Genomic DNA, 21,194 nt, shown 5'->3' with positions numbered 1-21,194 from the left:
ATTGTAATTCTTTGGTTTTTCCCGTATCATTGCCTCACAGCTTGGGAGCATCTAAAGCCAAACCATTAGACAGGGTCATGCAATGGGGTGACTTGATTTCTTTCATTACAGAGTAGAGTTCTGTGGTTTTGTGTGTATGTATTTTATTATATATGGTATCATTCTCTGTGCACTTAATTGCAACTTTCTTTTTTTTTAAATGTGTCTTGGAGGTCTTTGCGTGCTGCATGGGATTTAAGTGGGAGGTCTCCCTTATTTCACTTTTATCTACTGAAATTATTTTCACACACTTCCTATGTTATTGTCTAATGGTATCATGTGCTTACCCTATGTGTAAAATTGTAGTCTTTGAAACTAAATGGTGGAAATGATGGTTTCCTTTGGAGAATTTGGATTGAGGGTATTTTCAGATTCTCTTGTCTTCGAAGGAACCGGGTATACAGAAAGCACAGGAGACATGGGTTCACCTTTAGATAGCTTCATTGATACTTACATGCCTTTCTCTGGGAAAACAGACCATCAGCATTTCCACTCATTCTAAGAAGATGATAGTCTAGTTCAGAGTTTCAGCTGCTGTCATCATCATCATCATGATCCATCCAGGGGAGTCAGTATTCCCCTGTCTTTGTAATGTACTCTTTGCTTCATGTTTCTCACTGTCATGCCTTACTGCTGTTTAGCTGCCCAGAGTGGGATCAACAGCCTTTAAGCTATTCATCCTGCTGAGTGTTCCACATTCTTTCAGGTACTTACCAGCCAACTCTGTGGCAGTACGCAGTGGATATACCGTAGTGCTGGTGGTCTCAAATCATCCCTTTTAATGACAACCAGTGATACCCCCGTGGCCAGCCAAAGTCTCTGCTGACGGCCATGCAGTTACACAGTAGTTCTCTTAGCCTGTTTTCCTATCACTGTTGTCTAAACTCTTTTGGGAGTTGAACCACTGGAATCATGTGGGCCATAGCTGTCCCCAGCTTGAATAGCCTTATGAACCGTAGGTTGCTGATTCCTAGACCACAGGAACCTTTTACTCTACCCCACTTCCACCCCCAAGTGAATTTCTTTTTGGATCTATATATAAGTGGGGCTTCCCTGATGGCTTAGAGGGCTAAGAATCCACCTGCAATGCCTGAAAAGTGCCATGGACAGAGGAGTCACAAGAGTCAGGCCTGACTGAACAACTAAGCATGCATGCACACACACATATATTTATCTCCATCGCAGTTTTCAGCACTTTGAACCTTCTCCCATGTTACTTTATATATCCCTTCTACTTGACTGTATGCTTTATAAAGGCAGGAAACCTATCTTGTCCACAGTTTTTTGTTCACACAGTGAAAAGTGGTTGAATAGATCCTTGAATGAATGAATAAATTGAAATTTATTCTGAAGTTGTTTTAAAGCCAACTTATTTGTCAGATAGATCATACTTGGTTCGTTAGTCTCTGGTTCAGTTGTCTATCAATGCAGTCCTGCAGGAATTAGCCTTTCCTGCCCCCCCACCCCATTTTATCCAACCATTTTTCTGTCTGAATTGTTCTAGATATTATGCTGTGTTAGAAGTGTGTTAGATCAGCATTTCTCAAACTTTAGTGTACCTGCAGTTCACCTGGGGATCCTGTTAAAATACAGGTTCTGATTCAGTAGGTTGGGGGTGAGGCCAGAGAGTCTCTCTGCATTTCTAAACCTTCAAGGTGATGGCAGCAGCACTGGAAGGGCAGATGGGGAAGGAGCAGCACACTTTGAATAGCAGGGTTTTAGACGATCCATAATGCTCCCCAAGTGTAGACTGTTAAATTTGTCTTCATGAGAGAAATGCCAAGCTCTGGTTTACTTACAAAGAGTATAAAAGACGATTTAAAAATAATGGAGACTTGAAAGAGTTGGGGAATTACTATTCTTATATTTCCATTATAACTGATTTGCTCCTCCCTTTCCAATGTCATGCTATAAATAGACACCCTTTATACAGGCAAGACAATTATATGTTAGCCAATTCTAAGTTGTGAGTGTGATTGTGTGTGTGTAGAGGGGACCTCAGTCTTTGGTGTGTGTACAGCCTAAAGAAATGGGAAGATTAGGCTGGACAAGAATGGCATGTGGCTGGAGAAAAGTAGTAGGCAGAAGCAGCCAGTCTGGCCTGATTCTGACCCTGGCTGGCAAATCTTTTCTCCTCCCCTTACTTCAGTTTCTTGGTTTAAAAAAAAAAAAAACTTGGGGGGGCGGGTGGCTACATGGTTTCCAAGTTTCTTTTCCAAGCTTTGAAAATCTATGATGTGAAGGTGGTAATTTGCAAATCTATTTCTGTGTTATTTGGCATCTTTAAGAAAACTCATATAAAAAGTAGAATTTATAAGACTGATCAATGTAGTGGTGATTTTTCTTCTGCCAAAGAATTCTTAGAGCCATTACATTACTTGAGTGGACTGGTGTAAGGAAGATTGAGAATGTGAATTAATGACACATTAGAAATCTGGGTCAAGAAATCCTTTGAATTAGAGTTCCAGTCTCATTTGGTGGGAAAATTTTCACTTTCCAAAAATTTGCTTTTTACCAGCTGTTTAGGAGCCCAACTATTGTGAAAAATAAGGCAGCCTCATATATCATCAGTGAAGCTGGTATATAAAAAGCAAGTGTTAAATTTGAGGTTACAAAAATCACATCAATAATTTAGAGAGGTCTCACTTTTAAAAAAACATTATTTGGGATTTAAACATATAAATTAGCTGTGGAAATAAAGTTCATTATATCACCTCATCTGGTCTTGTTTTATTTCATTAACTGGTTCTTAAAAACCTTTGTGAGCTGAGTTGCAGCTGAAGAGGTTGGAGACCATTTTTCCTTGGGCCCTTGCCTCACTCCTGAGTGTTGGTAAGAGTAGAGAGCTAAGACTTGACACAGCTGTAAAAACAGACAGGCCTTTGGCCTCAGCGCTTTCTCCTGGTGCAGGCAGATTTCAGATGTAAATTTCACTTTCTGCCTCTCCTACTAATGAAGTAAGTTTCTTTTGCTGGGTTTGCAGCCAGGTGTGTCCAGTCTTGTGGCTAACCAGGGGCGCTTTACTTAATTTTTCCATTTGTGACATTTCAACCAAACTTAAAAAACAAACATAAAAATTAGCTCAAGGCAGTGGCTCAAAGTGTTAATGGTAACCTTAGGCTGGCTAAACGACTTCCTCTCAGTTCTGCCCTGCCAGACATCTCCACCTTGTGGCTTACAATGAGCAGGTTTAAGCTTTCCAAACTGTGGAGACAAGGTGGAGGGGGTGGGAATGGGCTTTAGTTAACTAGTTGCACATTTATCTCTATCAGTGGTCCCTGGCATGACAGTTGCCTCAGCAACATTTCTTGCTGAGGACAAGAAAATTTGCTGAGGATAGTTGCCTCAGGTGATTTCTTGCTAGCAGCCCTCTGGGATCAGGATGAACCTCCTGTGACCACACTCTTCTGCTCCTCGCTCTAGCAGAGCCGCTTGATGGGGGATGGTGTAGAGGGCTTAGAAGGAGGTAGAGGAGCTGTGGGCTGAACTGGACTCCTTTGTAAAATTCTACTTTGCTTTTCAGAACCAGCATTTTGCTTTGCAAGGTCCTCTGTGATCATACTCCAGACTACCTTTCCAAACTCATTTCCCCTAGCTCTTCTTGAGCCTTAAATATGAGAAACCTGTAGCACGTGTGCCTGGCACACAGTAAGCACGCAGTGAACATCGCATTCCGTCGTTGCCGCACATCCTTTTCACTGCAGCCAAGCTGAACGTCTTGCCCTTCCTGTGTTTTGTCTTTGCTCACGCGGTATGAGTATACTAGATTGCCCTAACATGCCAGCCTCAATTCCTCCACATCCCTCCCCCTCCACTTCAAATTGGAAGCCAATCATGGTTTCCCCTAGCCGTAAGTACCTTTTTGATTTACCTATACCCTTCATTGGAAAAGACCCTGATGCTGGGAAAGGTTGAGGGCAGGAAGAGAAGGGAGCAACTGAGGACGAGATGGTTGGATGGCATCACCGACTCAATGGACATGGGTTTGAGCGGACTCCGGGAGATGGTGAAGGATAGGGAAGCTTGGAGTGCTGCAGCCCATGGCTTCGCAAAGAGTCGGACACGACTGAACAACAACATACCCTTCTTCTGGCTCTTAACTGCTTCTGTTTTGCATCACTGTCATTCGTGGCCACCTTCTGGGTGAATTCCTGGGGGGTGGGATCACACGTATCCTCCTTTGTACTCTCCAAAGTGCTAGTCATTGCTCCTTGGCTGAATGTATGCCTTCTTCTGATGAAAGAAGACAGTTCTGAAAGCCCATTATAAATGTTGGAAAAAGTGGAGTGGGGAGGTATCCTTTTTATTCTGAGAATATTTATTTACTCATTAGTCTTAAATGTGGGAAGAGAAAGAAATGAGAAATTATCTCCATTCTCAGTTTTCCTTTTTCTTTGTTTATGCTTTCTCAATCTTCTAGTGGAATTATTTGATTGAAAAAAAAAAAAACAATTTATATACAAAGTACTTTATGTCTCTAAACCAGCAAAGGTTTTGAGTCTATAAAAGGTAGTAGAATTACTTATACTTTAGTTTTTCTGGAAATTTCCTTTCAGGCTTCTATATTTCCATTGCCATGTCCTCCTTCCCCCCACAAAAATCTTCATTCAAACTCCTCTGTTTTACCACGAGGTAAAAAAGTTTTGCTATACTTTGCATCTCTAGGTCAGAGTTAAAGCTCACTGCCAAAGATACTGTTTAAAAGGCAAGGACCACTTTAAAGATATAGTTTTTTGTGGCCAATATGAATGGTTGAGTGTAAATACAGAACAGTCCCCTGGGCTCAAAGCCTTTAAAATAAGAATACATGTTTGTTTCCAGTATCAATCGTTCTTTTGAATGTTTTGTAAATGTCCTGAGCAGTTGGAATGGATACTTAGTTATTAGGGGAGGGAAGACTAAATTCTTAGAATGCAGAGCAATTCTATTTTGGAATTGGCTCATGAGTTTAAGCAGGGACCAACTGAAGATGTACCTCTAGTGGATAAGTTCCTTTCTCAACACAGGTTTCTTATCCTTAGGCCTTAATAGGTAGCAAGAGTGCATAGAGTACCTTCAGTTCAGTTCAGTTTAGTTCAGTCGCTCAGTCGTGTCTGACTCTTTGCCACCCCGTGAATTGCAGCACGCCGGGCCTCCCTGTCCATCACCAACTCCTGGAGTTCACTCAAACTCACATCCATCGAGTCAGTGATGCCATCCAGCCATCTCATCCTCTGTCGTCCCCTTCTCCTCTTGCCCCCAATCCCTCCCAGCATCAGAGTCTTTTCCAATGAGTCAACTCTTTGCATGAGGTGGCCAAAGTACTGGAGTTTCAGCTTTAGCATCATTCCTTCCAAAGAACATCCGGGGCTGATCTCCTTTAGAATGGACTGGTTGAATCTCCTTGCAGTCCAAGGGACTCTCAAGAGTCTTCTCCAACACCACAGTTCAAAAGCATCAATTCTTTGGCGCTCAGCTTTCTTCACAGTCCAACTCTCACATCCATACATGACCACTGGAAAAACCATAGCCTTGACTAGATGGACCTTTGTTGGCAAAGTAATATCTCTGCTTTTGAATATGCTATCTAGGTTGGTCATAACTTACCTTCCAAGGAGTAAGCGTCTTTTAATTTCGTGGCTGCAATCACCATCTGCAGTAATTTTGGAGCCCAAAAAAATAAAATCTGACACTGTTTCCCCATCTATTTGCCATGAAGTGATGGGACCAGATGCCATGATCTTCGTTTTCTGAATGTTGAGCTTTAAGCCAACCTTTTCACTCTCCTCTTTCTAGGTGTGTTTTTTAACATTTATTTGGCTTCATTGGGTCTTGGTTGCAACACGTGGGATCTAGTTCCCTGACCAGGGGTTGAAACTGAGACCCCTGTATTGGGAGTGCAGAGTCTTAGCCGCTGGACCACCAGGGACATCCATTTAGGTAGTTTTCTAACTGATGGGATGCTTGGGTGTTTACACCCAGGATGCTTGTCTAATGGCTCAGGCACCTGACCTTCTGAGTGACATACTGGATTCACTCCACTTCAGGGAGGGTCCTTGAAAGAAGTTATAAACCTTTCTGTATTTGAAATTATAAATGGTGAGTTTCCTGAGGTCTAATTCCTACTTGTTTGTCTTTGTATTTCTACAGTGCCTCAATGGAGCTTTGTCTTTAGTAGGCATTCAGTAAGTGTTTCTTGACTAAATGAGTCAGTGAATTTGATACCTACTCTTTTATCTTCAGTTTACCTCCTGAAATTTCTGTAGAAGAAAAGTGACCATTTTTGAAAATTCCATTTGAATTTTGAATTTTTTGAATTTGAATTTTTCCATTTGAAAATTCCATTTTTCAAAGCCCTGGCTAACTCGGTGCACTGACAGAGTCCCGCCTTTCCCTAATACCTTCTTAAGTACTCCTCATGCTAAGTACTCCCAACTCAGCTTATCATTTCAGAACTATTTACCTCTCCAACCCATAATCTTTTTTTTTTTTTTTTTTGCCTCCAGTGTCTTTTGTACCATAGTTCTAAAACTGCTTAGAGCCATGTTTGTCAAGCACAGCTAAAGCCATTTTCCATACCTCTCTTTTAGGGGTTGCTAATGCTTTGTGTTAGTTGGGTTTCCCTGGTAGCTCGGCTGGTAAAGAATCCGCCTGCAACGCAGGAAATCCTGGTTGGATTCCTGGGTCAGGAAGATCCCCTGGAGAAGGGAATGGCTACCCACTCCAGTATTCCGGCCTGGAGAATTCCATGGAGAGGAACCTGGCAGTCTGCCTGTTCTTGTGTTTCTTGTCTTACTTCTGATGTCATCACCACCAATCCAGTCCCCCAAGCTAGAATTCTTAGAGTTGTCCTCAACTCCTGCCTCATCCTCTGTATTCAGTTGTCTTGTTACTTTTCCACCCCAAATACCTCTGGATTTTATCCTCTCTTCTGTTCTATTGCTTCATGTCAGTCCTCATCATCTCTTCTTTATTGGGCATGGCCTCCTATCTATTAATAGTTCTGGACTTTTCCTCCTCTCATGAACCCTGCTGTCATATAAGCTGTCAGAGATGTTTCTAAATCCCACATCTGATCATATCCCTCCTCTGTCTAGAAATCTCTGAGGGACAAAATTAGCAGTGACATATAGAACCCTTTGTAGTTATATTGGAGGATGTTCTTGTTCTTAGAAGATACCTGCTGAAGTTTTTAGAGGTGAAATGTTTTTATATCTGCAAATGATTCAGCAAAAGAAGAAGGGGTATGTGTGTATGGATAAAGGTCAAACAAATGTCACAGAATACTAAAAACTGTGAATCTAAAGTTCATGCAAGTTTTTGTTGTATTCAGTTCAGTTCAGTTGCTCAGTTGTGTCTGACTTTTTGCGACCCCATGAATCGCAGCACGCCCCGCGTCCCTGTCCATCACCACCTCCTGGAGTTCACTCAGACTCACATCCATCGAGTCGGTGATGCCATCCAGCCATCTCATCCTCTGTTGTCCCCTTTTCCTCCTGCCCCCAATCCCTCCCAGCATCAGGGTCTTTTCCAGTGAGTCAGCTCTTTACATGAGGTGGCCAAAGTATTGGAGTTTCAGCTTCAGCATCAGTCCCTCCAATGAACACCCAGGACTGATCTCCTTTAGAATGGACTGGTTGGATCTCCTTGCAGTCCAAGGGACTCACAAGAGTCTTCTCCAGCACCACAGTTCAAAAGCATCAATTCTTTGGCGCTTAGCTTTCTTCACAGTCCAACTCTCATATATTACTCTACACCTTTAAAAAAAATAAGTTTGAAGCTTTCTGAAGTGAAAAATTGGGGGAGGGGCCTTCACATTCTGTCTCTAGCCCACCTTTCTAGTTTAATTCCCAACAAACTTCTCCTACATGCAAATAGTCATGATTGAGCATGTGCACAAACGCACTGAAACACACGTTCCACTCATGCTGTAGTTTAACTGGTGCTACAATATTCTGTGTTCCTTTATGCCTTCATTCACACACTTCCCTCGATCTGAAATGGTTATAACCCTGTCTCTTCTGCTCATGGCACTCTAAGACACAGCTGGATAGTACCTCTTCCAAGAAGCTTTTCCCACCAACCCCCAGTAATACTAGTATACTTGCCACTCCCTTGTCTGTATTCCTCCAGCACTTAGCACAAACTTCTGAAATAGGGCTTGTCATTGCTATACTATAATTATGGGTTTGTGTAGGTCATACCCATTATATGGAATGAGGATCCCAGGATCCCTAGTGCCTAACACAGAGTGCCTAACGTAGTTACCCTTCAGATGCTTGTTGGGTGTATGAGCTTGCTTCTGTTATTAATCCCTGGCCACTACTATCTCCCAAATACTGACTTAAAGATCGCTTATTGTACCTGGATTCAGTTTCTCTGACCCATCCTCCACCCGCCCCCCCCAGAGGTTGATGTTTCACTGTCTGCCCAGCCTCATGGATTCTCTGGCTCTCTCATCATTTATACTTTTAATCCACTTTGTAGGATAGATGAACCTTAGAACATTAGACTTGGAGCCTCAGAGATTCTCTTGGTCTGAAGGTGTTCAGGTGTGGATATTTTGGAAAACTTCCCCAGAAGATTTCTGATGCTCATATCAGGTTAAGGACTATAGATTTGTTCCCACCCTCTCACTTCCGTGGTGAGGAAATGAAGTTCCAGAGAGTTCATTGATTTGCCCAAGGTGACGCAGCTAGCAACATGAGGATCAAAACTAGGGTTTGCTGATTCCCAGTCCAGCGTCTGCCTTACTGTACGATGACACCTCTTGGGGGGTCAGGGGAGGGGGAAGTCAACTTCATGGGAGGGTCCTTCTCCCCTGTCTTTGCACCAGAGACTTCTAAAGACCCAGAGGACAGCTTTCCTTGAATCTAGAAGTGTTCTGTTTCTCCAGTGCAGTCCCACGCCTGAGGCCCCTTTATTCAGAATTTCTAATCCAATACGGCAGAGGTTTCCTACTCCACAGAACTGATAGAGATTAAGGGAGGGGAAAAAAAGATGAGAATGCGAACAATGTTCTGAATTTGTTTCTTTTTCCAGCCTTTAGACCCTGAATGTCTCCACATCGTCTGAATTTGCCTTAGTTGATTTTACAATTATTTTTCAGAGACTCCTTGGTTCTTTTTTTCTTTTTTTTTTTTTTTAAGGCTAGAGGAACACCGTGCTTGGAAAGGCTGGGCTGGGAGACTAACAAAGGCAGTATTATACTGTGCACGGCAGAGCCAATAAATGAATTCAGGAGACACCTAGATGTGTTTCTAGAGGAGGGCATGAGGGGGAGGGGTCTGGTGCAGAGGCAGAAAGGTGGGATTAAGATAAATTAAAATAGGGCCAGCATGTTGGATCAGGGGACAGCCTCTTCCTGTTCCCACCATCGCTTAAGATTTTTCATTCTGCTTCATTTGAAAGTTAAAAGTCTTGACTATATAACCTTATACTCTCCCATCCCCCACTGTCCTGTTTAGGAAAAGAACTTAGTCTACGGGCTATTTCAGCGTGATACAGCTATGTTTATTACTGGAGTAGTACATCTATGGGACATTCCTGGGGAATCTTAGACTGTTAAAACTGGAAAAGAACCTTGAAGTAATCTAATCCAGGGATTCTCAAAGTGGCTTCCAAACCAGCGGCCTCAGCACCACTTAGGAACTTGTTATAAATGCATGTTTAGGGCTCCACTCTGGATCTGCTGAGCAAGATACTCTGGAGGCAGGGCCCAGCAATCTGTATTTTAAACTTTTAATTTTATATTGGGGTATAGTGGATTAACAATGTTGTGATAGTTTGGGGTGAACGGCGAAGGGACTCGACCATACATATACATGTATCCGTTCTCCTCTAAACTCCCCTCCAGGCTGCCACATAACATTGAGCAGAGTTCCCTGTGCTATACAGTAGGATCTTGTTGGTTATCCATTTTAAATGTAGCAGTGTGTACATGTCCATCCCAAACTCCCTAATCCCTTTCCTCCATCCTTCTTCCCCCCCACCCCACCCCCCTGCAAGGCAACCATAAGTTCGTTCTCTAAGTGTGTGAATTTCTAAGCAATCAATATTCTAACAAACCCTTCAGTCTGAGGGCTACTGCTCAAGTCTGATCCTGTCATTTAAGTGGTGGAGAAGCTGGCTCTGGGAGAGCTGAGTAAGCTTGAGTTAGAAACCAGCTGAAGAACAGAACTCAGGGCTCCTGATGGCCAGCTCTTACTCCTCTCCCTGTGAAGAAGAGCAGGATCTGGGCATGGACTAGTGATGTGTGAAAGGGGAAGGTTTCAGCTAATGCAGAAAGAGTTCCCCAATAGTAACAGCTAATGTTTACTGAGCACTTTCTCTTGGCTGTGCATTTTTAAGCACCATTTCAATTTATGTTTACAACAGTCTTAGCTATGAGATCCTATCCTCATTTTACAGATGAAGAAACTAAGGATCAGAGAAGTTAGCATTAATATATTAGTTCCCTATAGCTGCTGTAAGAACTTACCACAGATTGGTGGCTTAAAACAGTAGAGCTTTGTTCTCTCATAGGTCTGGAAGCTAGAAATCATTTTCAGTAGGCTGTGCTCAATCTGTTCTTTGCCCCTTTCAACTTTTTGGTAACTGCTGGCACTCCTTGGCTTGTGGCCACTTCACTCTGATCTCTGCCTCTGTGGTCGCGTTGCAGTCTTCTCTTCTGTCTGGGTTTAAGTACCCTCTTCCTCTCTCTCATAACGGTGCATGCGATTGCAATTAGGCCCACCTGGATAATCCAGACTGATCTTCCCATCTGAAGACCCTTAATCTAATCACAGCTGCCAAGTCCTTTTTTGCCATATAAGGTAACATTCACAGGTTCTAGGAATTAGGATGTAGCTATCTTTTAGGAGACCAGTATTCAGCCTACTGGTTAGGTAACTTAACCAGACTTACACAGTAAATATAAGAGCCTAGATTGAGATAAGATTAGCCTAGATTAATAATAAGATTAAGATGCTCTTAATCTTTACTCTGTACTTTCTGAAAAGGTCACTGCTAAAAACTATGGTTCTAGCATTAGCTTTATTTATTTTTTTTTGGAGGAATTCCATTTATTGTGGATGCATTTTCACAATATATATTTATTGCAGCAATCAATTATCAGTGAAAAATACTGTGTTTATAAAATTTTCAGGAATGGCAGATTCACAGAACATAGCATTAGCTTTAGATTTTTTTTAATGTTTCCTTCTTCCCCAAACTTGTGTAATATTACTTGTCACATAACTCTGAACCTCTGCATCCTTAAGCAGCTCTGGCCCTGACTCCTTCAGTTAAATTACTAGAGGGCAGAGCTTGTATTCCCACCGCCGCTGCCCCCCCCCCCCACATTTTAAAAAATGGAGATATAATAATAATTCATATATCATAAAATTCACCATTTTGAATGTGTTTTTTAGTAAATTCACAATGTTATGCAACCATCACCAGTGTCTAATTCCAGGACATTTTCATCACTTCAAAAAGAAACCCTGTGCAGTTACTCTCCTTTTTGTCAGCCCTTGGCAACCACTGCTTTCTGTCTCTATGGACTGACCTATTCTAGGCATTCCATATAAATGGAATCATATAATATGTGGTCTTTTGTGTCTAGTGTCTTTTACTTCGTATAATGTTTCAATGGTTCATCCATGTTGCAGCATGTTTCAGTAGTTCATTAATTTTTATGGATAATCTATTGTATGGATAGACCACATTTTATTATCCATTCATCAGTTGATTGACATTTGGGCTGTTCCCACTTTTGGCTTATTTGAATAATGCTGCTGTGAACATTCATGTAACTGAACATTCATGTAACTGAACATATGTTTTCAGTTCACTTGGGTATATACCTAAGAGTGGAATTGCTGGGTCATACGGTATGCTATGTTTAGCTTTTTGAGCAACTCAGGTATTGTATTTCATATCAAGTTATTTAAGTTCCTGGAGTGACATTGTTCATTTGTTCATAATGAAGTAATATTCTCATAACCTGTAATCTTAATCATATTTCTTATCTAATTGCCAAATAAATGTTTATACCTACAGTTTTTGACAGTAAAGAGAAAGGATGGTGTGGTATAATGGAAGGAGTTCTGGCCTGCCCGGCTATTCTGTGGGTGAGCTTAAGTACGTCAGATCACCTCACCTCTCTGGGGAGGAGGGCTAGATGATTTCTAAATTCTCTTCCAGACTTAACATTTGCAACTCTGTGAAAGTCTGAAAAGCTAGCCTTGTGTTAAATCCCAGAGCTTATGTTCTGTTTTTTTAGCAGTTCATCATTCTCTGTCTGATTTCTGTTCCCAGACACAAACAAAGTTTTATCCATCCATCCATCCATTTTATTGTGGTCTGCTAGCTTCCAGGTACTATGCTAGGCACTGGAGATACAAAGATGACAAAGATATTGTCCCTGAATCCCCAGTCTAGTAGGAGAAGACAAACATATAAACAGGTGATTACAATGTTAAGAGATGATGATATTTTAAAATTGCTCTGCCCAGAGTAGAAAAGTCTGGGTAGATGACATTTGCATTGTATTTTTTCGGATGAGTGTTTGCTAGACAAGAACATTTTGGTTAGAGCAATGGTATAGGTAAAGGTAGAGTGGTGTGAGAGGACAAGAGCGTGTTTGCCTTTGTTAGATGGCTTTTTTCCTTCTTTTCCTGAAGTGGTGAAAACAGACTGTTCAGACTAGCTCCGTTTTGAGATCCTTCTGTGTGTCCAGTATCCACAGACTCACCAACTCAATGGCCTGCAGAAGAACATATTTTGTCTAAGTCCTGACCACCTATAGGTCTTCCCTTTTTTCTAAGAGCACTTCAGACTCAATTTCTGAGTCAGGAGATTCACTGAGTGGGTAAGGAACTTTGATCAAGATTTGGGTTTTCTCCATCATAGCAGCTTAGTTTGCTCTTGAAAATGCCCTTTCATCCCCCTAAGGGTTTTAGCTACATAAAAATGTTAGGAGCATAAAATTTTACAATATGATCAGCATAGCACAAACTAAATTTCTCACCTTTGACTAGAAACATATATATGGAAGGCTTTGTGTTTTAAGCTGCCCCCTTCCCAGCCTCCTAGCCTTCAGGAGAGGTCATTGTACAGCTCTTTCCATGGTCACTGTTCTCTTCCTTTTTACTGGAGGGCAAAACTAGGGCAGAGAAATAATTTTTATTCACTTCTGAAAGGTTACAGTAATAAAGAAACTCTTGTTAACATCAGAGAACGTTGCAGCCAAGAGTTTTCACAGTCTGGCATTGTTTATTTTACATGTAATTTGGAACCTTCTGCACTCTTAAAATATTGGCACAAAAATGTTTTAACTGTTGAAGTGCTTCATTGCATGCAGTGGTGTGGCGTCAGAGCGGCAGCCGGACTCTGGAGAGCCGTTTGCCCCGTTCCTGTTGGAAAGAGAAATGGTGTAATCTGCATACGTGTGCGTGTGCAGATACACATTCACTTGTGTATATATGAGCCTCTCTGCATTGAGAATTAAGAACTTTCTCTGCCCTGATGAACTTCTGTGCCTCCCTTTATTTAACAATGAGAAGGGTGTAACAATCCCACTTTCCTGTTGCCGTGGCTGCCAGAAAGTATAGCGCTTCCCTTATTTGGATATTTTGATATAATTGTTCATCATCCCCTTTCTCTCACACACACTTTGTTACTTAACTCTTTTCTTTTACTGTTATCCATCAAAGGATTTTTGTTGTTGTTGTTTTCTTGTTAGGTTGAAATTAAGATTTGAAAATAACTGCAGAAGGATCCCACCTGAGATGGGAAGACTGCTAGGCTGGCGACTGGGCTTCCTGAGGTCCAGGTCCAACTTTGCTCCCAGAGTTTGGAGGACCTTCTTCTTCCCCCATCTGCTTTGTGTCCTGGGGGCTTAAAATAGAGATACATATTAGCTTGGCCCTTGCTAAGACCCAGGGGCTCCCCAGGGCTGGTGATGCTCTTTGTAACCTGTCTGGGCTGGGGACAGTAGCCTGCTGTCCCTAAGCTTTTCTTCCTTGAAATCTGACACCTTGTTCCTTGTCCTCCACATTGGAGCCTTGGCAGAAGAGGCAGAGGTTACCCCCACCAGGTGAGCTCTGCCGAGCTGTCTCCAGGCCAGGCCCTTCTCCAGGGACCTCCAGCAGGGGGCTCCTTCTCCAGGAGTTCCACTGCAGCTCCGAGTAAAGGATGCTTCGCTGGCATGGGTACCACAACCACCATGCCCTGCTCCCACAGGCTGTAGACTTTCTGTCACAGCCAGCCAGAGATCCCGCACCCTCTAGCCCAGATCAGCTTTCAGTGCCCACCAACAGAAGACGAAGTGCTCAGGACCTTGCAGTCCTTGGTTCAGTGAGCTCTTTTCCCTTTTGGAAAACACTGCCTTTGGCTTCTTGACCCACAAGAGCAGTGCCTATGATGGAGAATCCAGAGGAGTACGTGCACATGCAATTTCGGGCAGAGAAAACAGGTCTTTTCCTAACAGCCTCGTGAGGGCCCCTATGTCCTGCTCTCCCCCTGTAAGGTATGGGCACTTTGTGCTTAACTGTCCAGAAACCATTTTCTCAAGCAGTTACCTCCCATCACATGGGCTTTGGAGCCAGACAGCCCTGGGTGCTAATTCCTGCTCAGCCGTAGTGTGGCCTTGAGACCCTGAGAAAGTCTCTTTACCTCGCATTTCTTTCTCTGTTCACCACACAGTGTGTGATTTAAACAGTATAATTTGGTAAAGACTTAGCACAGTACTTGACATATTTTAATCACTTGATAGGATAAAGGCACTGTGTTGGGACCTTTTCTACAGCACCTGGTATGGGCTGCCTTATTTCATGAGGATTTGTGTACATATCTGTCACGCCCCACTGGGTTCTGATTGCTGGAGGATAGAGATCGTATCTTTTGTCTTTGTATCACATGTTTGCCTGGCTTGGGTCACGGGCATAGCAGACACTCAGTCACTGCTAGCTGAATCTATTAGGATGTCTTGAACAGACAGGGCCGGCATGATTGTTTTAGTTTCTCCATCTGAACCTGGGGAAATAGTAACCCCTTATTTTGGAGCCTTTGAGGACAATTTAAAACGATATGTGTGAAGTGTTTGGAGTTCTTTGAAAGGAAGGTAGTGGGGAAATTAATGGTGTTTTTGCTGTTCTTGGGAAAGCCCTTTGTGGTTCCCAGCGAATAAATTACTTGGAGTGAGTTTTCTAACACCTCCTATTCTGCTCTGTTCACTGAGGCTTTTTAAAAATAATAATAATAACTGTCTGCTGTAATGCTCTTTTGCTGTAACTTATATATAATTTTGGTTTTGGACTTTTGACCCCTTTCTACTCCCAGGGGAGAAATTTCTATCAGAATAATAAAAGGTGTAAACTGTGTGTGTTGCCCTTTTTCTGGGCCTGGGGTAGTTCAGCCTCTGGGGTTAAGAATCAGCGGGCTTGTGGTTTGTACCTGGTTACAGGGCAAGTAGGAGACCATTCCCATTAAGAGCTCAGTGGTATTCTAAGTGTCTCCCCCACTCCCATTCCTTTGCGTCCTGTGCCCTTTTGCTAAAATTCTTCAGTTTTCACATGAACTCTGTTTTTTGGGGGATTGTGAGCACATTTGTTTATGGCTGTACCTCTTCTCTTTCAAAGACAGAAGATGTTTATCATCTGCTCTACTTTAGGTCCCCAGCTGAGTTGCCTAGCAGAGAGGATTCTCTCTCTAGAGGAAACGGGATAGGAGAGGGGAAAAACCATTCACTAGTCTTGGAGCTAGAAGAGCAGGGAACTAAACTTGGTTCTACCATTAGTTAGCAGATGCAGAACTTGGACCAGGATATTTCTTTTCTTTTGTTTTTAGTACTTATTTTATTTACTTGTTTGGCTGCACCAGGTCTTAGTTGCAATATGTAGGATATTGGTTATGGCATGTGAATGCTTAGTTGTCGTGTGTGGGATCTAGTTCCCTAACCAAGGATCGAACCTGGGCCCATTGCATTGGGAGTGCAGAGTCTTATTAGCCACTGAATCACCAGCAAGAGTCCCTGGACCAAATCATTTCTAAAGATCTTTACAGCTTGGGGGAAAAAAAATCTGTGAGATAAGAATTTTTCAACCCAGGGGAGAATTTACAAGAATGGACGGTAGTTTGCTACAATTCCTGCGTGTTTGCTAAGCCTCTCTTGCCCTGTAGCCCTGGAAGAACTGGCCCTGTTCTTAATAGCCTCAACTCAAAGGCTCATGAAAGACCAGAGTGGTTTGAGAACAAATGTGGGTTTCAGACATGCTAGAGTTGTCTGGTCTGAAACAGTGGGTAAATGTGGATGTCAGAAGAATCCCACTTGGCAATGACCCCCCGCCCCACCCTGCTCCAGGAACTGTGTAAAGGAAGTCCAGACTGCTCTAGCTGGGGGTAGGAAGCCCCAATCAGGACTACCGCTAGCTGATCAGATTTGCAAAGCAGTCACTGATTATATTTTGTGCAGGTTCAGTGACTGGCAATCTCCTAGATGCTTGTCAACCACAGGGATAATCCCAATTCAGCCTTTTCCAATTGAGGATACTTAGTCCTGGCCAGGAAAATGGCTTGTTCAGTGTCACATATTAGTAGCAGGGCAGAGATTAAAACTCATTGCTGATTCCCTCGGTTGCTCTTTTCATTACATCATCCTGTCACCTTTGCCATCATCCTGCTACCTTTACCATCCCTAGAACTACCATACACTCCCTCCATTTTTGTCTTCCTATCTTACAGACCTCATTGGTTATTCTTTTAAGGTCAGTGTTCCTATGTGCAGGGCAGTGCCTCGCACGTAATAGGCCTTTATCAGATGTTAGTGGATGAGTGAATGAACTTACCCAAGTCTTCCTAACTCATTCAGTTCAGTTCAGTTCAGTCGCTCTGTCGTGTCCGACTCTTTGCGACCCCATGAATCGCAGAACGCCAGGCCTCCCTGTCCATCACCAACTCCCGGAGTTCACTCAAACTCAGGTCCATCGAGTCGGTGATGCCATCCAGCCATCTCATCTTCTGTCATCCCCTTCTCCTCCTGCCCCCAATCCCTCCCAGCATCAGTCTTTTCCAGTGAGTCAACTCTTCGCATGAGGTGTCCAAAGTACTGGAGTTTCAGCTTCAGCATCATTCCTTCCAAAGAACACCCAGGACTGATCTCCTTTAGAATGGACTGGTTGGATCTCCTTGCAGTCCAAGGGATTCTCAGGAGTCTTCTCCAACACCACAGTTCAAAAGCATCAATTCTTCGGTGCTCAGCTTTCTTCACAGTCCAACTCTCACATCCATACATGACCACTGGAAAAACCATAGCCTTGACTAGACGGACCTTTGTTGGCAAAGTCATTAACTGGCCCTAAATTGTTAATGGATGCTAATACAATAGTGTTTTACTGGTCCCCGGGGACTTCCTGTGCTCGTGCCTTCTGGAGGAGTGGTGGCAGTAGCACTGGGGAGGGAGCTCCTGGGTCAGGCAAGTTGATGGTGCCCCTCACTCCATGTCTGTCCACAGAGTAGGTGGCCATCTTCTCTTTTCTCCTATGAGTTTAACCCTTCACTGGGCACTGCCAGAGGGCACTGGCTCTGCTAAGATGGGGCTACCTATGTGAGAATAGTTCTAGAAGCCAAGAGGTCAGACCCAGGATACATGAGAGCTATACATTGATTATAGCTGCCCTGGATGTGCTGTAAATATTTCTGGATCCTTTGGTGAGACGGCTAGTAATATAATACTCCTCTTCTTGATTGCTTCCCTAAAGTGCTGGCTGAATGGTCTGTGGGGTTGGTTAGAGCTGAAGGGGCCCAGCTGGAAAGCAGGGACTTCTTTCTCCATGTCGATTGCAATCTGTTGAGCTGATTTTGAATGTTCGCAATATGTGTTACAACCGTGACATCTGCTCAAAGGAGCAGGAAGAACTACAAGGAGTGCTTCTTAAAAACAACCACTAGCCGGACTTCAGTTGCCTTACACTCACCTAAATTCACTGTCAGCAGCTTCACTGGTTCCCCGCCTCTCGACTCTCTTCACCTCAGATCCATCCTGCAAATCAATTAACAGCCTAGTTCATCTTCATAAACACTACTTACGTCAAATACTCACCACACAGCAACACCCAGTGGCTCCGCAGGGCCTGCTAGATGTGCACCGTACCCCTCAACCTGTCTTCAGGCCCCTTGTGATTCACCACCATTTTTCTCTCTTTCCTGCCTGCCCCACTTTTCTTCGAGTCTCTTCCTGTCTTCGCCTGAAATCTTTCCTAATTCATCCAGATTTACATTTGTGTCTTATTCTACCAGTGTGATTATAAATTCCTTTTCCTTTTTTAAGTTTACTTAGTTGTTTGTTTTTGGCTGCACTGGGTCTTCATTGTTGTTTGGGCTCTCATTGCTGTGGCTTCTCTCGTTGTAGAGCATGGTTTCTAGGCTTTGTAGGGCTCCAGTAATTGTGGCCCATGGGCCTAATTGTTCCGGGGCATGTGGGATCTTCCTGGACCAGGGAAGACCTATGTCCCCTGCATTGGCAGGTGGATTCTTAACCACTGGACCACCTGGGAAGCCCTGTAAATTTTTTAAGTACTAGGATCACGGGCGTCCTTGAGTAACCTCCTTAGTGGGCAGTGCAGAGCATGGCACATTATAAGTATGCAGGAAATGCTTCTTGATTTGATTTAATTTAACAAGTAATTTTGTTGCATGGTAAGGGGCTTCAAGGGGAAGAAAAGACTGAAGTAAAGATAATCCTTTTAAAAACTAACATGTGTATTGAGATATCTGTGCTAGGTAAAGTATGTTCTGAATCACGTTTTCTTGATACATTTTCCTCAGCTACTCCCCTGACCCCTTCTCATCTGGCAGGGTTGTAGAGCAGAGTGATGCACATGGAGGCCTGGGGCTTCCCAATCTCCCTTCCTACAGTGCCCAGATCCCCTGCACCATCAGGTGTTCTCTCAGTGCCTGCTCTGTGTTGGGACCACATGGCCTTATCCTCCAGGAATTTACAATGGAGCTTCCATCAAACATCCCTGGTTCTGTCCTTGAGTAGTTCTTCACATCACTGCTGGCCAGCTGTTAGCAACAGCAGGCTCCCAGCCCATTCCCATATCTGTACACCACACACAGGCACTTCTCATCTTAGGGATCTTGAATGACAGGATTGGAGTAATAGCACTAAATTACTATCTAGCATCCTGTGTGTTTTATTGTGCTTATTGCGAGCCCTCCTGCCTTCCTAGAATATCAGCTCCAGGAGTTCAGAAATCGTGTCTTACTTATTGTTGTTGCCTCAGCTCCTAGAACAGTGCTTGGTACATGGTTAGCACAAATATACATTTATTGAATGATGAAGGTATTGTTGAATTTTTTTTTCCTTGAGGTCCAGCAACATTGTTAATTTGTATGGCTCTGTTAAGGATTGTTTTCACATAGTATTCATTTATCCACTCATTCATTTATTCACTCATTCATTTATTTGGTCTTTAACCACATGCTAATCCCTAAATGCTGTTGGTAGAGAGTATATTATAGAGAAATGATCGTACAGGGTTTACAATCTAGTCTCTGCCAAGAAGAGAAATGAAGTTGAATCTTTCATAGGTTAATTCCCAAACTCAATAGATGAACAAGTAAGATAGAGTTCACCTGGTTTTTGTTGCCTTATGTTCTGTTTTTGCCACAGACTTTACCTAGAGAAGCTGGCCCAGGGCAGGGTGAGCATGCTGACAGGATGGTGCAGGAAGCTAGGCAGCCCCCAGTGCCGAAGGGAGGGACAGAGACTGTCAAGCCCTGGGCTCGTGGCGGAGTGGGTCGGGCTTGTCACCTCCTTTCCAAGGCAGTGTCATAGACTTGGAGAGCACTTGGGCTCAGGTCCTACCTGCTATGTGTCCCTGGGCACGGTCTTAATCTGTGTGCCTCCGTTTTCTCTCTAAAATAGGAGTAGCTGTGTTACCTGCCTCACCTTCCAGCAGTGTGGAGGGTGAACGAGTCACCACACAGGAGACTCTCTGAACAGTGCCTGGGACTGAGATAGGTGTTTGATGCTATAAACTTTATTACTTAACTGTTAAGCATTTTTTTTCTCATGCAATAATATAAAAAGAAAAAAGGCAATTTTGCGTAGTTTGAATGGAAAAACAGAGACCCAGAGATCTGTCTTTCCGAGTCACAAGAAGGGAAATGGAGCTCTTGGGCCCAGAATTTACTTAGACTTCAGAGCGTTTTTTAGGTTCGAGTGGTGCTTGAATACTAGAGAGAGAGCATCTCTTAAACAGATAATAGCATTCCAGCATTTGTTTTTCTTTTATAAAATGCCTAACCTTTTAAGAATGTTGTACGGGAAAAAGAGGAAAAAGAATTACCTTAAGAGATGGTGTTGCAGAGCTTATAAGGCTAAGTGTCCTTCCATTGTCAGGGGGTATTTGGACGTCATTCTTTGCCTCACCCTTGGATTCCTCATTACTTGAGCATGATTAATCATATCACTGCTCTTCAGAATCCAGGCTTAGTCATTCCCAAGATACTCCTGAAATTAATGAAATTATTTGCTCAGTCATGTCTGACTCTTTGCAACCCCGTGGACTGTAGCCTACCAGGCTCCTCTGTCCATGGGATTTTCCAGGCAATAGTCCTGGAGTGGATTGCCATTTCCTTCTCCAGGGGATTTTCCCAACCCAGGGATCGAACCCGGGTCTCCTGCATTGTAGACAGACGCTTTACTGTCTGAGCCACCAGGGAAGTCAAGGTTCTATAAGCTACCAGCTGAACAGCACATCTGTTTTGAGCCTTAAAAAAATGTTGGACTAGGAGTCAGAACACCTTGTTTCTGTGAACATCTTGAGCGTTTATGAGCTGAGTGATAATTAGACAAGTCATCTGACCTCTCTGAGCCTTTGTTTCCTCATCTCTACAACAGGGAACAACTTCTTTCTCAGATTACCACAGAGTCAGTATTTTGGAAGTTGTATGGTGCTGAACAGTAAGCAGTAAGGAAAAAACAGTGACAGATATTCTGTGATCCAAACAGAACAATGGAAATGTCCACTTTTCTGTTTGGGGCTGTGGACTTTGGTCTGACTTCCTCTGCCCTGCTTGGGTCACCAGTTAACATGTATGATTCAGTTAATTAGGGTTGCCTGTCTCTTTCATTCCCCATTCCTGCATAGAAGGAGAATTCATGACTGATAAAAGGGATAGGAATC

At 43.1% G+C, this 21,194-nt stretch overlaps 1 protein-coding gene across 1 annotated transcript in view; it reads left to right on the top strand.

Moving 5' to 3' along the window:
• Positions 1-21,194, top strand: part of LOC129625884 (ubiquinol-cytochrome-c reductase complex assembly factor 1) — a 95,970-nt gene that overhangs the window by 54,031 nt on the left and 20,745 nt on the right. The window lies entirely within an intron of this gene.

The sequence above is a fragment of the Bubalus kerabau genome, chromosome 13, assembly GCF_029407905.1.
Source record: "Bubalus kerabau isolate K-KA32 ecotype Philippines breed swamp buffalo chromosome 13, PCC_UOA_SB_1v2, whole genome shotgun sequence".
NCBI classification, from domain to species: Eukaryota; Metazoa; Chordata; class Mammalia; order Artiodactyla; family Bovidae; genus Bubalus; species Bubalus kerabau.
The sequence above is the reverse complement of the archived record's forward strand: the minus strand, read 5'-3'. Positions and strand labels throughout refer to the sequence as shown.